Source organism: Rhincodon typus, chromosome 9, assembly GCF_021869965.1.
Source record: "Rhincodon typus isolate 14 chromosome 9, sRhiTyp1.1, whole genome shotgun sequence".
Lineage (NCBI taxonomy): Eukaryota > Metazoa > Chordata > Chondrichthyes > Orectolobiformes > Rhincodontidae > Rhincodon > Rhincodon typus.
In genome coordinates this window covers 67,185,844-67,199,893 of record NC_063340.1, presented here as the reverse complement: position 1 = coordinate 67,199,893, position 14,050 = coordinate 67,185,844, and positions in this window count along the sequence as shown.

Here is a 14,050-nt window from a genome sequence, read left to right as displayed (position 1 = left end):
TATCCCCTCCTCCCACCTCAAGCCCCACCCCCATCTCCTACCTACTAACCTCATCCCGCCCCCTTGACCTGTCCGTCCTCCCCGGACTGACCTATCTCCTCCCTACCTTCACTCACCTCTACTGGCTCCATCCCCACCTCTTTGACCTGTCTGTCTCCTCACCACCTACCTTCTCCTCTATCCATCTTCTATCCGCCTCCCCCAATCTCCCTATTTATTTCAGAACCCCCTTCCCCTCTCCCATTTCTGAAGAAGGGTCTAGGCCCGAAACGTCAGCTTTCCTGCACCTATGATGCTGCTTGGCCTGCTGTGGTCATCCAGCTCTACACCTTGTTATCTCAAATTCTCCAGCATCTGCAGTTCCTACTAGCTCCAATGCCAATGCATTGTCCGGCTTCTCATTTCCCAGATCTCCAAATTTAAGTTCATACAAAACTTCTGCCTCAATCACCCCTTTAGCCAACCTCAACTTTAACACTGGGAGATAGCCAGAACTGCAGATACTGGAGTCACAGATAATAGTGTGGAGCTGGAGGAATACAGCAAGTCAAGCAGCATCAGAGGAGCAGGAAAGTTGATGTTTCGGGTCGGAACCCTTCTTCAAATCGCTTCATGCAGTCTCGTTCCTCTTTGTAACTTGCTAATATTTTCATCCTGGGCCTACTACTGTGTTCCAATGAAGCTCAACGCTAGCAATACCTAATTTTTTTCGCTGAGGCACGTTACAGCCTCTCGGACTGACCTCCATTTTTTATTACGTGCACCCACTCAGGCCAGGTCTTGTTTGTGTTTTGTTGACTTTGCTTTCAGCAGATTCCCCTTTTCACACCTGTTTTACATCTCTATCATTCCTTTATCACCACGTCTTTCCTGTGGGCACCCTTGCCACCTGTTCCATTCGCTCCTCAGCATAAAAGAAATTGCAGCCGCTTCAGTTTTGGAGAAGTCCTCCTTGACTCAAAACTTTCATTTGTTTCTCTCTACACAGATGCTGTCAGGTCTGCTGAGTTTCTTTGGCTGTCTTTACTTCAGATTTTCAACATCCACACTAGCTTCATTTTATTAAAGTTTATCAATTTGATCAAGGTTTTAATCTCCTTAGTCTGCTTTGCTTTTGAATTCTTTAACATTAAGGGTGCTAAACAAACAGAAGTTGTTATCTTATAGGACTTTGCACGGAATTCATCCCTGTTTAGTTTCCCAGGTTCCCAACAATGACAAAAAAGGAAATAATGTATTTGTACTTTCAATTTAGTATTTCCAGGAGAAGCAGAAGTAATGTCCACTGCTGATCAGCACACAACACCCTACCCACCACCCTGCAACTTTATTTCTTCAAATACCTACTAGTCTAGAACCAGGTTATGTCATTTAGTGGATGATAACTTTATTAACAAGAAGTTCATTCAAAGCAGAACTGGACTCCCTTGGTCCATTTCACAATTGCAGCGTGCTACAGTCCAGTTAAAGTCAAAAGTCACATGGCACTGGGTTATAGTCCAGCAGGTTTGTTTAAAATCACAAACTTTCAGAGTGCCGCTCCTTCATCAGGTGAAGTGGAGGGAAGTACTCAGGCACGGAATATATAGGCGGAGAAATAATGGCAAGGTAAGTCAGAGTGTCAACAGGTAAGTACAAATAGTATGAGTAGGGTGTCGACAGGTTGAATAGCAAGTTTTTGCAGATGATCAAGAGTGTCAAAAAATGTGAGTAAAGTGTCAACAGCTTAATAATAATTGAGGGATGGCCTATATCCAATTAATTAAGGCAGAGAGATAATTACAAATAATCAAAAATAAGATGGTACAAAAACAGAAATTGCTGGAAGAGCTCAGCAGGTCTGGCAGCATCTGTGAAGAAAAATCAGAATTAACCTTTTGGGTCCGGTGACCTTTCCTCGTCTGAGCTCTTCTAGCAACTTCTGGTTTCATTCCTGATTTACAGTGTCTGCATTTCCTTTGGTTTTTATTAAAAAATAAGATGGTGCTACAGCTAAACCAAATGGCTGGAAATAACATGAGTAGGTGTCAGAGTTGCAAACTAGTGAAGGTAATTAATTCATGAATGTAAGGTAATTAATGAATTAAGGTAACTAATTAATGATAGCAATTATCGCTGTACCTTAATTAGTTTGTACAGTTTTTGATAACTTGTTATTATGGTTAGATCCTCGTCATGTGACTCGGATACCAACGCATGTTATTCCATCCATTTGGTTTGGCTCTCGCACCATCTTATTTTTGATTATTCGTAATTATCTCTGTGTAATTAATTAGTTGGTTCATTGGTCATCCCTTCACTTGTTATTCAGCTGTTGACACTTTGCTCACACTGCTTGTACTTATCTGTTGACATCTTAATTACCTGGAATTATCTTTCTGCATATATATTTTGTGCCTGTGTGCCTCCCTGCACTTCACCTGACAAAGGAGCAGCGCTCTGAAAGCTCGTGATTTTAAATAAACCTGTTGGACAATAACCTGGAGTCACGTGACTTCTGACTTTGTCTACCTCAGTCCAACTCTGGCATCTCCACAGTAAATTATACTTAGTTCACAGAATGTCAGACATCATTACACCCTCCTTGTCTGCAATTCATCGGCAATGATGAATGATCAGTATATTATGACCAAGTTTGCTGTTGGACTGATACTCAAATGTAAAAGAATTTGGAAGGGCAGACTGGAAGGTTGCTTTAATCTTACTGTGGATTTATTTCATTTCTGCTGCTGACTGCCTATGGTTCTTCCCTTTCCCAGTTCAGCAAAACTGGGCTACCTGAAAAGAAATTGGTTTTGAAACATTATTGCACTGTAAGAACAATTTCTTCCTCAATCTAACATGAAATTCTGCAAGACTAAATACAAACCTTTCTTATCTATGGATTCATTTACAGCACTCCCCCAGCGAGTAAATGCCATGTCCCTCTGGAGCAATCTAGTTAACCCATCCTGATCCCTTTAGTCCTGCAGATTCATTTTCTTCAGGTATGATTTTGGCAAAAAATGGACTAGCAAGTTTTTAACTTCTTTCATCTGATTTTAATACTAAGACCTTCATGGACTAAAAGAGTTTTTAAAAGGAAGAAACATGGACCTAAATGGCTGCAACAATCACCTGACCACAGATGAGATCATATTCTGGAAACCGATGTCAAATCGACTAAATTATCTGAACTGAAGTTAGCAACTATGTAAAGACACTAAAACCAGTCAACTGAATCAAGGGTCAAGAAACTCACATCTCCTATTTTAGTTTATACTTGTGCATGTATTGGACATCAGAACATGTGAATAAGAAGCAGAACTAGGCAATTTGGTCCCATCATTTATTCAGATCAAGGCTGATCTGTTGAAATTTCCTTCACATCTACTCATGAAAACCCACTTCTGCCTTTAAAATGCTCAGTGGAGTGCCTTCACTGCTTTCTAAAGCAGTGAGTTCCAAAACTGCACAATCCTCTAAGAGAAAATAGTTGCTATCATTTCTGTTCTAAAAAAGAGTAACCCTGAGTTTTAAACAATGGCCACCAGTTTAGGACTCTCCTACATTAATATAAGAGGTAGGAATAGGCCAATCAGCCCTTCAAGCCGACTCCTCCATTCAATAAAGAGTGACATGCTTCCACTCCAACTCGACAACTTATTTCAGAATCCCTACAGTGTGGAAGCAGGCCATTCAACCCTTCAAGTCCACACCCACCCTCCAAAGAGCATCTTCCCCCAGACACAGCTGACCTACCTTATTCTTGTAACCCTATATTTCCTGTAGCTAATCCACCTAACCTACACATCCCTGGATACTATCGGCAATTTAGCATGGTCAATCCACCTAACCTGCACATCTTTGGACTGTGGTACGAAACTGGAGCACCTGGAGAAAACCCAGACACACATGGGAAGAATGTGCAAACTCCACAGAGGCAGTCACCTGAGGGTAGAATCAAACCTGGGTCCAAGGCACTGTGAAGCAGCACTACTAACCACTGTGCCACCCACCGTGTCATGACTCTTGTACCTGTCATGTTATTGCAGCCATTTGGTTTGTCTCTAGCAGCATCTTATTTTTGATTTTTTTGTAATTATCTCCCGGCCTGAATTAATCGGATCTTAGGTCATCCTTTCACTTTCTATTCAGCTGTTGACACTTTACTCACACCGTTTGACGCCTTGATCACCTGCAAAGACTTTTATTCAGCCTGTCGAACTCCACTCACACCATTTGTACAATCTTTTGACTCTCTTAATTACCTGGAATGATTTCTCCGCCTATACATTCTGTGCCTGTGCGCTTCCCTCCAATTCACCAGATGAAGGAACAGCTCTCTGAAAGCTTGTGATTTCAAGTAAACCTGTTGGACTATAACCTGGAGTTGTGTGACTTCTGACTCTGCCACATGTGAGGCAGATATTACTTGAAAGGTTGGGAAGATGAGTTGTTGGGAATTTTGTGTGATCTCTCCAAACCGTCACCTTCAATACTGAGTGTTCCCAATTAAAAGTCTCTCCATGTTTTTGGTATGTTCATGAATGAACAGTCACAAGTCTGCTTGTGAGCAGGGATGTTTAACCTCTTCAGGTATGCTTTCAGGACTTCCCTATAATGTTGCCATTGTTCTCCTGGAATTTGCTGCTACAACTGAGTTCCAAGTCGAGTAGTTGTTACAACAGTCTGGTGTCAGAAATACAAGCAATGTGTCCCGGACAGCTAAGCTAGCTACAAGTTGTTAGTGGGTTGATGCCATGCCAAGAGGCTTTGGTGAGGACACTGCTTTTGGATTGCCTTTTGTGCCACTGTATTTAGATGACGTTGCAAAGGCACCTCTGTTGATACTTCCACAGTACTTTGTGGTGCCATTTGAAGGTTTTCGAAATCCCCAAAACATGTAAAGTGCAGGGATTATTAGTGCTGCCTGGTAAACCATGGCCTTATTGTCAGGTTTGAGACCCTCATATCCACTTTTCCTTACCTGAAGGCTGAGCTGGCACATTGGGAGTAACAATGAATTTCAATATTTCGGTGTATGCCTGTCTTTCTTGAAAGCAAGGCTTCCAAGATATGGAGAATACGTCACACTTTCCAGAATCCGACCATTGATCTTAATTGACAGTGTTAGGTGTTGTGATGTGAGAATTGACTGATTGAGGACTTTAGTTCTCTGGGTAGTTAGTCAAAAGCCCATTTTCTCATATGCTTTAGAGAAGAAGTTGACAATGGCCACATCGACTATGACAGTTCTGCTAGCTAAATCTTTAATATATATGAATCCATTATCTCTTTCATCATAATACAATGTACAATTCTGCATCAAAAACTGCTTACTCTTGCAACAAAAACAACAATGGTGGGAGGATTGTTGTGCTTCTAATGGTAAAATGTTAGTGTATGCTGCATGTCCTCTGATAGAAGACTGCACTACTTTCCACCACGCTGAAGGTGGTGCTGTGGTGTTAACTTTACCTTAAACAGCGTGTCCTCACAGCAGTTGCACTTTTCATGTCCCTGAGGTCTGTTGTGCAGACTAATCCGACCAGTACTCCCATCAGATTTTTTTGAAGTAATTATTGTTATTACACACATGAATCTAAAGCTAATAATTAGCTATCAATTGGAAAACAGAATATCTGTATTATAATTATGTCACTTTTAAATGTGGTAGTTTTATAACATACCTGGATCATAATTGAAATAAGTCTTCAATCCCTCATTGCTGTCTTTGTCATTGCTCTGAAGTATCCAACTTTTTACTCAGTCTATCCTTAATCTACCCTATCTCGCTCATTCTTACAACCAGTTCCGTGAATTTTATCTTCTCTCCTTTTTGTTTGAAATGTAGTCAATTTGTCATGTAGCTAAATGTGACAATGAATTGGTACATATTTCTTTCTATGGCCATATACTACATAGCTGAGACCAAAACCATAGATTCTACAAGATCCTTTTGGAAACACAAAATGAGAAATATCTTTAAAATATTAGATTTGTATAAGTACAGATTTTAAATAATTTTTATCCATATATTGTATGAATTTTTTTATCTGGGTGAAAGCATTTAAGTCACTGCTTGTGATTTTTTCATCAACTGAGATCTTGAATTCAAACATGCAAGAATGGACAGTTGCCAAGTGAAGGGCAAGCACCTCGCCACAGGAAAAGGGAGTAAAGGACGAATAGCTTTATTGAATAGTTCTTTTTTTAATTGTGACCTTTCAACTGAGAGAGGGAGCTGTTATAAACCTGTTTCCTAGAAGCATTCTTCTGACCCTCACTTGCTGGAGAACAACTGTATTGAATCTCAGTTTAGTCAACATTACACATGCAGAAAAGACCATGAGTACAAAACCATCAGCAAATGCAGCAACAAGTCTGCCAAGACTCAAAGGTTTTGGACCAAAGTACGAGTACCACTGAGCTAAAATATTAATGTACAGTAGATAGAATTGGTGAATAATCTGACTTGTAAAATATGTCAACATTTAAACTGATGTTGGACAATTTTGAGTAAACAGCCATAGTGAGGGTCAGTCAGCAAGATCAGAACAAACATGATTAATAACAGCGAATACAAGTCAAAGCATGGAAAATTGCTGACAAAGTATTACAAACATATGGCATATGGAGAAAATAAGCAGAGCAAATTACATGGAAATTGCAGTAAGTGTCAATAGATTAGTCATGATTCCAGGCATATTTCAACGATAAGTGGCCCTTTCTGAATAATTTAAATAATAATGAGAATGGGGATTTGTTCATGCTGTAACTTGGCATCGTTAAAAGGCAAGGTTTGTTTTTCAGTAATTATTCTGCATTTTATAGAAGCTGACAATTAAAGTTGAAGTGAAAATATGACTTAAAATTATGAGGGCTAGGCACTCAATATTATGAATATATAGTGTTTAAAGGACCTAAATAAGCAAGGTGGGGTAACAGTACTGATTAGTGAGGACATTAGTGTTGAAAAGAAAATGTCCTTGAGGGGGCAAAGACAGAAGTATTTGGTTAGTGAGAAACAAAGAGCGATAAGCGTGCATTGTGCACATTCTATAGATCTTTTAAATAGTGAAAGAGAGGGAGTTAGCAGAACAAAACTGTAAAGAAATCACAAAAATGTGCCTGAACTATGAAGTGGCAATATTGGGGAACTTTAGTTCACATTGTTCAATCAGGATGATGTTGATGGACTTTAATAGCCCAGATATTGATTGGGACAATGTTCAAGGAAACAGCAACAAAGAACAAGAATTTCTCAAGTTTGTTCAAAATAAAACTTCTTCGACGAGCATATCCTTGATCCAGCTAAGAAGAAGTATGCTCGGTCTGGTCCTGGGAAACGATGTGGGCCAAGTGTCCATGGAAGAATACTTTGGTGAATGATCATTGTATCATAAGGGTTAGATTAATAATGGAAAAGGGTCAGGAACAATCTACAGTGCAACTTCTAAGTTGGAAAATAAGCTAATGGAACGGAATGACAGACCTAGCCAGAGTAAAATAGAATGAAAGATTGACAGAAAAATCTAAAACAACAATGGGTGATCTTCAAGTAGGAGGTGTTTCAGTTACAGGCTAAGCACATTTCAGCAAGAGGGAAAGTCAGAAGAACGAAAGCCTTGATGACAAAGGCGATACAGAATATGATGAAACAAAAGGAAGGCTGTAGAATACATGTCAGATGAATTCATCAAGTGACAACCAGATCAACTATCTAAATTGAAAGGAGAAATAAGAGGAACAATTAGACTGACACAAAGAGAATATGAGAAAAGAATGGCAGTTAACATAAAGCGCAATTCCAAAATCATCTTCCAGCATTTAAATGGTAGGTAGGAAGTAAGAGGGAGATAAATGCCTACAGGTTATAAACAAAGCTGGAATACTTAACAAGTGCCACATATTGGTAAGGAACAGGATGCTGACAAAGTATTGGTAAAGGCAACGGGTGGAGTGAAAATTTCCAGAAAGGACACACAAAAAAGACTGGTTTTCTTTGGAGTGAATTGTTCACCCAGTCTGAACGGTTTGCATCCCAGGTTGCTAAAGGAAGTGATGTGGAAATGGCTGAAGTGTTTTCCATAGTCTTGCAATCTTGCCTGAATATAATGGAGGAGTCAGAACAGTATGACCAAAATGACCTGCAACTGGATCTAAGTATAAATGATCTCCAGCAAAATGATAGTGGAAAGAAAATGCTAATTCAAGATATAAGATAATATTAACAAGTTTCTCCGAGTGGAAGCCATCTTCATTTGGATAATGATGTCCCTACTGCAAACCTACTAGTCTGTATTTGTGAGTTCACATCAATCTCATGTCCCTTTATGTAGTGATTGGATAAAGATTACACCACTGACTGAGCTAGATTATCATTGATAAACAAAAGCAAAATACTGAGGATACTGGACATCTGAAATAAAATTAGTGAATGCTGGAGAAACTCATTAGGTTTCGCAGCAACTCTGGAGAGAGAAAATGAGTTACCATCTTGAGTCACTGATATACTCACACTGGTATGCAGGATTTGTTGCTGTGGACTAAGCAACCAGGAAGACCACTACCTCACAGTTTCTGGATCCCCCGATTAAGCTAACACTTTTCAGTTTTCAGTGCTTCCTTGGATGAGAACCTCTAGCAGTGTACGCAGTAATGCTATGCCCCTCAAACTCTTGGGACTAATTCGGACTTTCACAATGTCTCTAATGCTGGACATTAATCACCTGGTGCTCCATTCTAACCATAGCTTATCTGCAAGGCAATTTCATCCCAACATGCTACTTCTGATTTCAGCTTCAGACAAATTCTTATTGTGATATCCTATTTCCATTTACAACCAGTACACATCTGTCATATTTTAGTCACACCAATATTACCCGAACCTCCTCTGTGTTCACTCTTATGCATTTTGGCTGCCACTTCTGAGACCATTCCTTCTATTTCCCTTTTCTCCCCCCTTCCGTTCACCCTTCAAGTCCTTCTCTCGTATTTCTACTTTATCCTGTTTTCCAGTCATGCCTGTTTTCTTCCCTCTTGCTTATTATTCTCCCACCATGAAATTCTACCAAAAACATGCATTCTTCCTCTATCATCCTATGCTCCAGTTGCTATTCCAGGCATGACTGTGACCAGAACAAGTCCACAGCTACATTCTATGTGTCTCTGAAGGGTTTATCAAAGCACCCATCACCACCATCTAAGATACAGCAACCTCAATTCCCCCATCCTACTCTGTCACTAACATTCCCAATTAGCTTTTTAACTCCATCCTGTCACACTTAAACTAGATCAATAGGTCAGCAATCACTGCACTTCTCCACATCTCCTTCCAGAATGTCTGTTTAATTGTGAACAACGCCTTGGCATTCATAATCTCATTATGCATTATTACACTGGCATTGTGGACTTGAGCATTCCCTAAAGCCTCCCTGCCTAACCTTAACTTGCTTCACCTGCTTTGTTCAAGCTACCAGGATAGTCTTTATTGCGAAAACACATTCATGTTTTTCCTTTCACTTCTTTGGTGTCTTTTCCTCCATGAAGTTGCTAACCTATGTTACACAAACCCTGGTAGTTGTAGGTGTTTGTTCATTAGACTAGTGCCAATAATTATAACTTTGTTATCTTCTGTGGAAAAATGTTAGAGCACATCCCCAGTGTATACATGGCTTTCAGGGGATGTGAAGGCTATAATCATGAGAAGACCCCCTTTGATGGCCTGACATCGACAGGAGCTGTGCACCAATTTATCCTTCAAGTGTAAATGAAAAGAAGGCAGGCAGTTGAAGAGAATGTGCCAACTGACCTGACAGAGTTGTGCAAAAAGGAAACTAGCTGTTGCGCAAAATTCTGAATTAGACCCTCACTTAACCAAGGCGCAGAGTTACGTCTAGTTTAATAAGTATTGCTTTAAGAGGGTGAAAAGAGTGTAATGGTGCCAGGGACCATCAGGAGAGTTACCTTGACAACAAGGTGCAGGGCTGGATGAACACAGCAGGCCAAGCAGCATCATAGGAGCAGAAAGGCTGATGTTTCGGGCCTAGACCCTTCAACAGAAAAGGGGGAGGGGAAGGGGGTTCTGAAATAAATAGGGAGAGAGTGGGAGGTGGATAGAAGATGGATAGAGGAGAGGATAGGTGGAGAGGAAACAAACAGGTCGAAGAGGCGGGGATGGAGCCAGTAAAGGTGAGTGTAGGTGGGGAGTTAGGGAGGGGATAGGTCAGTCCAGGGAGGACGGACAGGTCAAGGGGGCGGGATGAAGTTAGTCGGTAGGAGATGGAGGTGCGGCTTGAGGTGGGAGGAGGGGATAGGTGGGAGCAAGAACAGGTTAGGGAAGTGGGGACGAGCTGGACTGGTTTTGGGATGCGGTAGGGGGAGGGGAGATTTTGAAGCTTGTGAAATCCACATTGATACCATTGGGCTGCAGGGTTCCCAAGTGGAATATGAGTTGCTGTTCCTGCAACCTTCGGGTGGCATCGTTGTGGCACTGCAGGAGGCCCAGGATGGACATGTCGTCTGAGGAATGGGAGGGGGAGTTGAAATGGTTCGCGACTGGGAGGTGGAGTTATTTATTGCGAACCGAGCGTAGGTGTTCTGCAAAGCGGTCCCCGAGCCCACTAGTTACCTTGCCTGCCTTGTTGTGGTGATAAGCCACTTGCAGCACTAATTCATAGTTCTGGAATGAGTATCAGTACTAAATATTAGTGCCGTCCCTCCACACTACATGACTGGTGACAAGACTGATATTCCTAGAGCCTCATGAATAAATTAGAATTGTGAGTGCAATATTGACACTATTTTCCTGACCTTGCTCCCTATTTCTGTCCATCAATGGTACAGTTCTGAGACAGCCATTTCAAATTTTGTTTCATTAAGTCCTCAGCCACTAATCAAGGATACAGAATACATGTTTTGCAGTAGTTTATGAGAATGTTTTATCTCATTTAAAAATGCTTAGAGATTCAGACCTCTTAAGAACTCATACAATTGCAGATAACAAGGTGTGGAGCTGGATGAACACAGCAGGCCAGGCAGCATCAGAAGAGCAGGAAAGCTGACGTTTCGGATCTGGACTTGCAGTTTTCTTAATAGAAATCCTTTGAGGGTCCTTACTCTAAAAGGAGGGAACAGATGTTGCTGGAGGAAAGGCAAGTAAAAGGTTTGTGCTCAGAGGAGTACCTAACAAGAATTTATGGGTTCATAACAATTTGCCTGAAGTTCTGTCAACTGCAAAGGGGCAACAACAAAATGGGCAATAGATTATGCCTTGGAGTTTGATTGGCTAATGATGAAACATTTTCATAATCTTTAATAAGCTTAACAATTAATAGGCCCCTTTTTCATAATTCATGGCAAGTAAATGGGAAAATAATTGGTTTCTGCTTACAAAGAAAATGAATGTTGAGCCCAAATTTCCAAGTGTTGGAAAATGGATTAGACTAGTTAGGTGGTTGATTTGACCAACATAGCACAGAGGGCCAAAGGGCCTTTTTCTGTGCTGTGGATCTCTCTGACTCCACTGAGGTTTCCTACTTTTCACAAAATAAAATCACTGAAATGTGTAACTCATCCAGGTCAGTTTAAGGTTACAGGTTACAACTGCTGAGAGATGAATCAGGCTGGAATTACATGGAGGACTTGTCTTTTCCACTGACTGTTACTTGTTTCAGTCCGTAGGTGGTCTCTGTGTTTCTGATATTTCACTGACATTCAATGAGTGAAAATTGAGAAGTGTTAGTATTTCCCTTAGGGTTGTCAGTACCTAGATACATTGAATAAATGTTCACACAGACATGACTTTCCTTTCTATGTGGTCCAGGTGATAATTTATAATGCTCAAGTTTCAAAGCCTATGAAGTATCAACCATTTGGATTCTTTTCTCCATGTATAGTCCAGTCCAGCAATAACACCTTTTGTATTCAGAACTCAAACTAAATGTTAGAACATGTTTACTGCTTTGGGCATTTTGTACATTTTTATACTTTCATTTTTCTCAGTTCTGATTTTTCAGCTAGGTAGGGCCCAATAATTCCTTTCGGGATTCTGTCTGAAATAAAGTTTGAGTTTATCAAGGCATCGGTCCAAGCACAAAAAAGCTTGGCACAAAGGTGGCAATCTCATTCAAGTGATAAAATTAAAGAAATACTTGTCAACCTTTCCTGCTGTTGTTCTGCAAGCCAGTGCTGATCTTAATACATTCACTAGTGTGTTTATCCAGGACATCTGTGATATGGATAACGCAGTTCTCCTGCTAGGTCTCCTACCAGTGCCTGAGAGGAGCCTGTGGCAAAAAAAAATGTTGAATGTTGCTGTCACTTTTTAATGATACTGGCAGCATGTCATTGATGTTGCTGTTTGGTACCAAGTGACAGTACGTTTATTTGCAGTTTCTTCATAAACTCCTCACAATTCTTGGTGAGGGCCAGATCGCTGTGTTGCCAGCTGTAACAATGTTGTTTTATTGATGCTGCACTATGGCCTGACCTCTGATTTAATGTTGCCCTTTTCCTCCCTCAAGCTAGCCAGCAATATGACCATCCTGAATCAATCTTTAATATGTCTCCCACTTGGTTCTATGCATGACTTCTATGACTCTTCCTCCTGTCTTAACAGAAAATCATTTTCAAAAAAAAAGCACTGCACACTATCTAAAGTGATGACTTCATTGATACATTTTCCAGTTGAAAGTACAAATGTTTCCAAATTTACCCAATAACTCCACCGGACCTCTGCCAAAAGATCTGTTGGAAATTGGACAGAACAGTTGGCACTTCATTGGAAACAAAGGTGACAGTTTGGAGCAGAATTTTATCTCAGAAGAGGCATGTCCTATTAAGGGATGAGTTGCAAGTGGCTTCTAGGTCTGCTCAAAACAAAGACATTAAGGGAGACCAAAGATGTTAATATTTCAGATATGTTAATCAATTCACAAATAAGAAATATAATTGTCAATGTCCTTTCTCCCCCAGCACTCCAAACGTCCATCCCCCACCAACTATAGCATAAATATTGCCCCTTGCACACTTCACTTCAGCTCTGATGAAGAGTCATCTAAACTCGAAATGTTAGCTTGCTTTCTCTCCATGGATGCTGCCTAAACCCCTGTGTTCTACAGCATTTTTATTTCAATACAGATTCCAGCATCTACAGTACTTTGCTCTTATAATTGTCAAGTGGTTTGTTGGAAAGAGATGATCTGGAGGAAAATGTGGGTGATCTGATTAGTAAATTTGCAGATGATGTGAAGATTAGTGGAGTTGCTGATAGTCCGACGATTGTGGAAGTATACAACAGGACATAGACTGATTGGCGACTTGGGCACAGAAATAGCGGATGGAGTTTAATCCAGCCTTTTGTGAGGTGATGCATTTTAGAGGATCAAATTTAGGTGTGAAAAATACTGTTAATGACAGAACCCTCAGGAACATTAACATACAGATAGATATCGGTGTGCAGGTCTACAGTTCCCTAAAAGTGGCAACACAAGTGGCCAAGATGATTAAGCCTTCATTGGCCAGGGCATGGAGTACAAGAGTTGGCAAATGATGCTTCAGCTATATAAAACCCTTGTTATGCTGCATTTGGAGTATTTGATGCAGTTTTGGTCGTCACACTACAAGAAGGATGTGGGAGCTTTGGAGAGAATGCAGAGAAGGTTCACCAGGATGTTACCCAGTCTTGAGAACGTTGGCTATGAGGAAAGATTAAAAAGACTAGGATTGTTTTCACTGGAAAGATGGCGCTAAGAGGAGACCAGGTAGAGGTCTACAAAATTATGAGAGGCATAGATGGGGTAGATAGTCAGAGGCTTTTTCCCAGGGTTGAAGGCGAGAGGGGAAATTTCAAGGGAGATGTGCGAGGGATGCTTTTCACACAGAGGGTGGTAGGAGCCTAGAATGCACTGCCAGAAGAGGTGGTGGAAACATTGGCAACATTTAAGAGGCATCTGGATGTTTACATGAATAGGGAGGAAATAGAGAGATATGGACCGAATAAGAGCAGAAGGTTTGTTTTTTATTTGAGTTAGGGCATGATAATCAGCACAGACTTGGAGGGCCG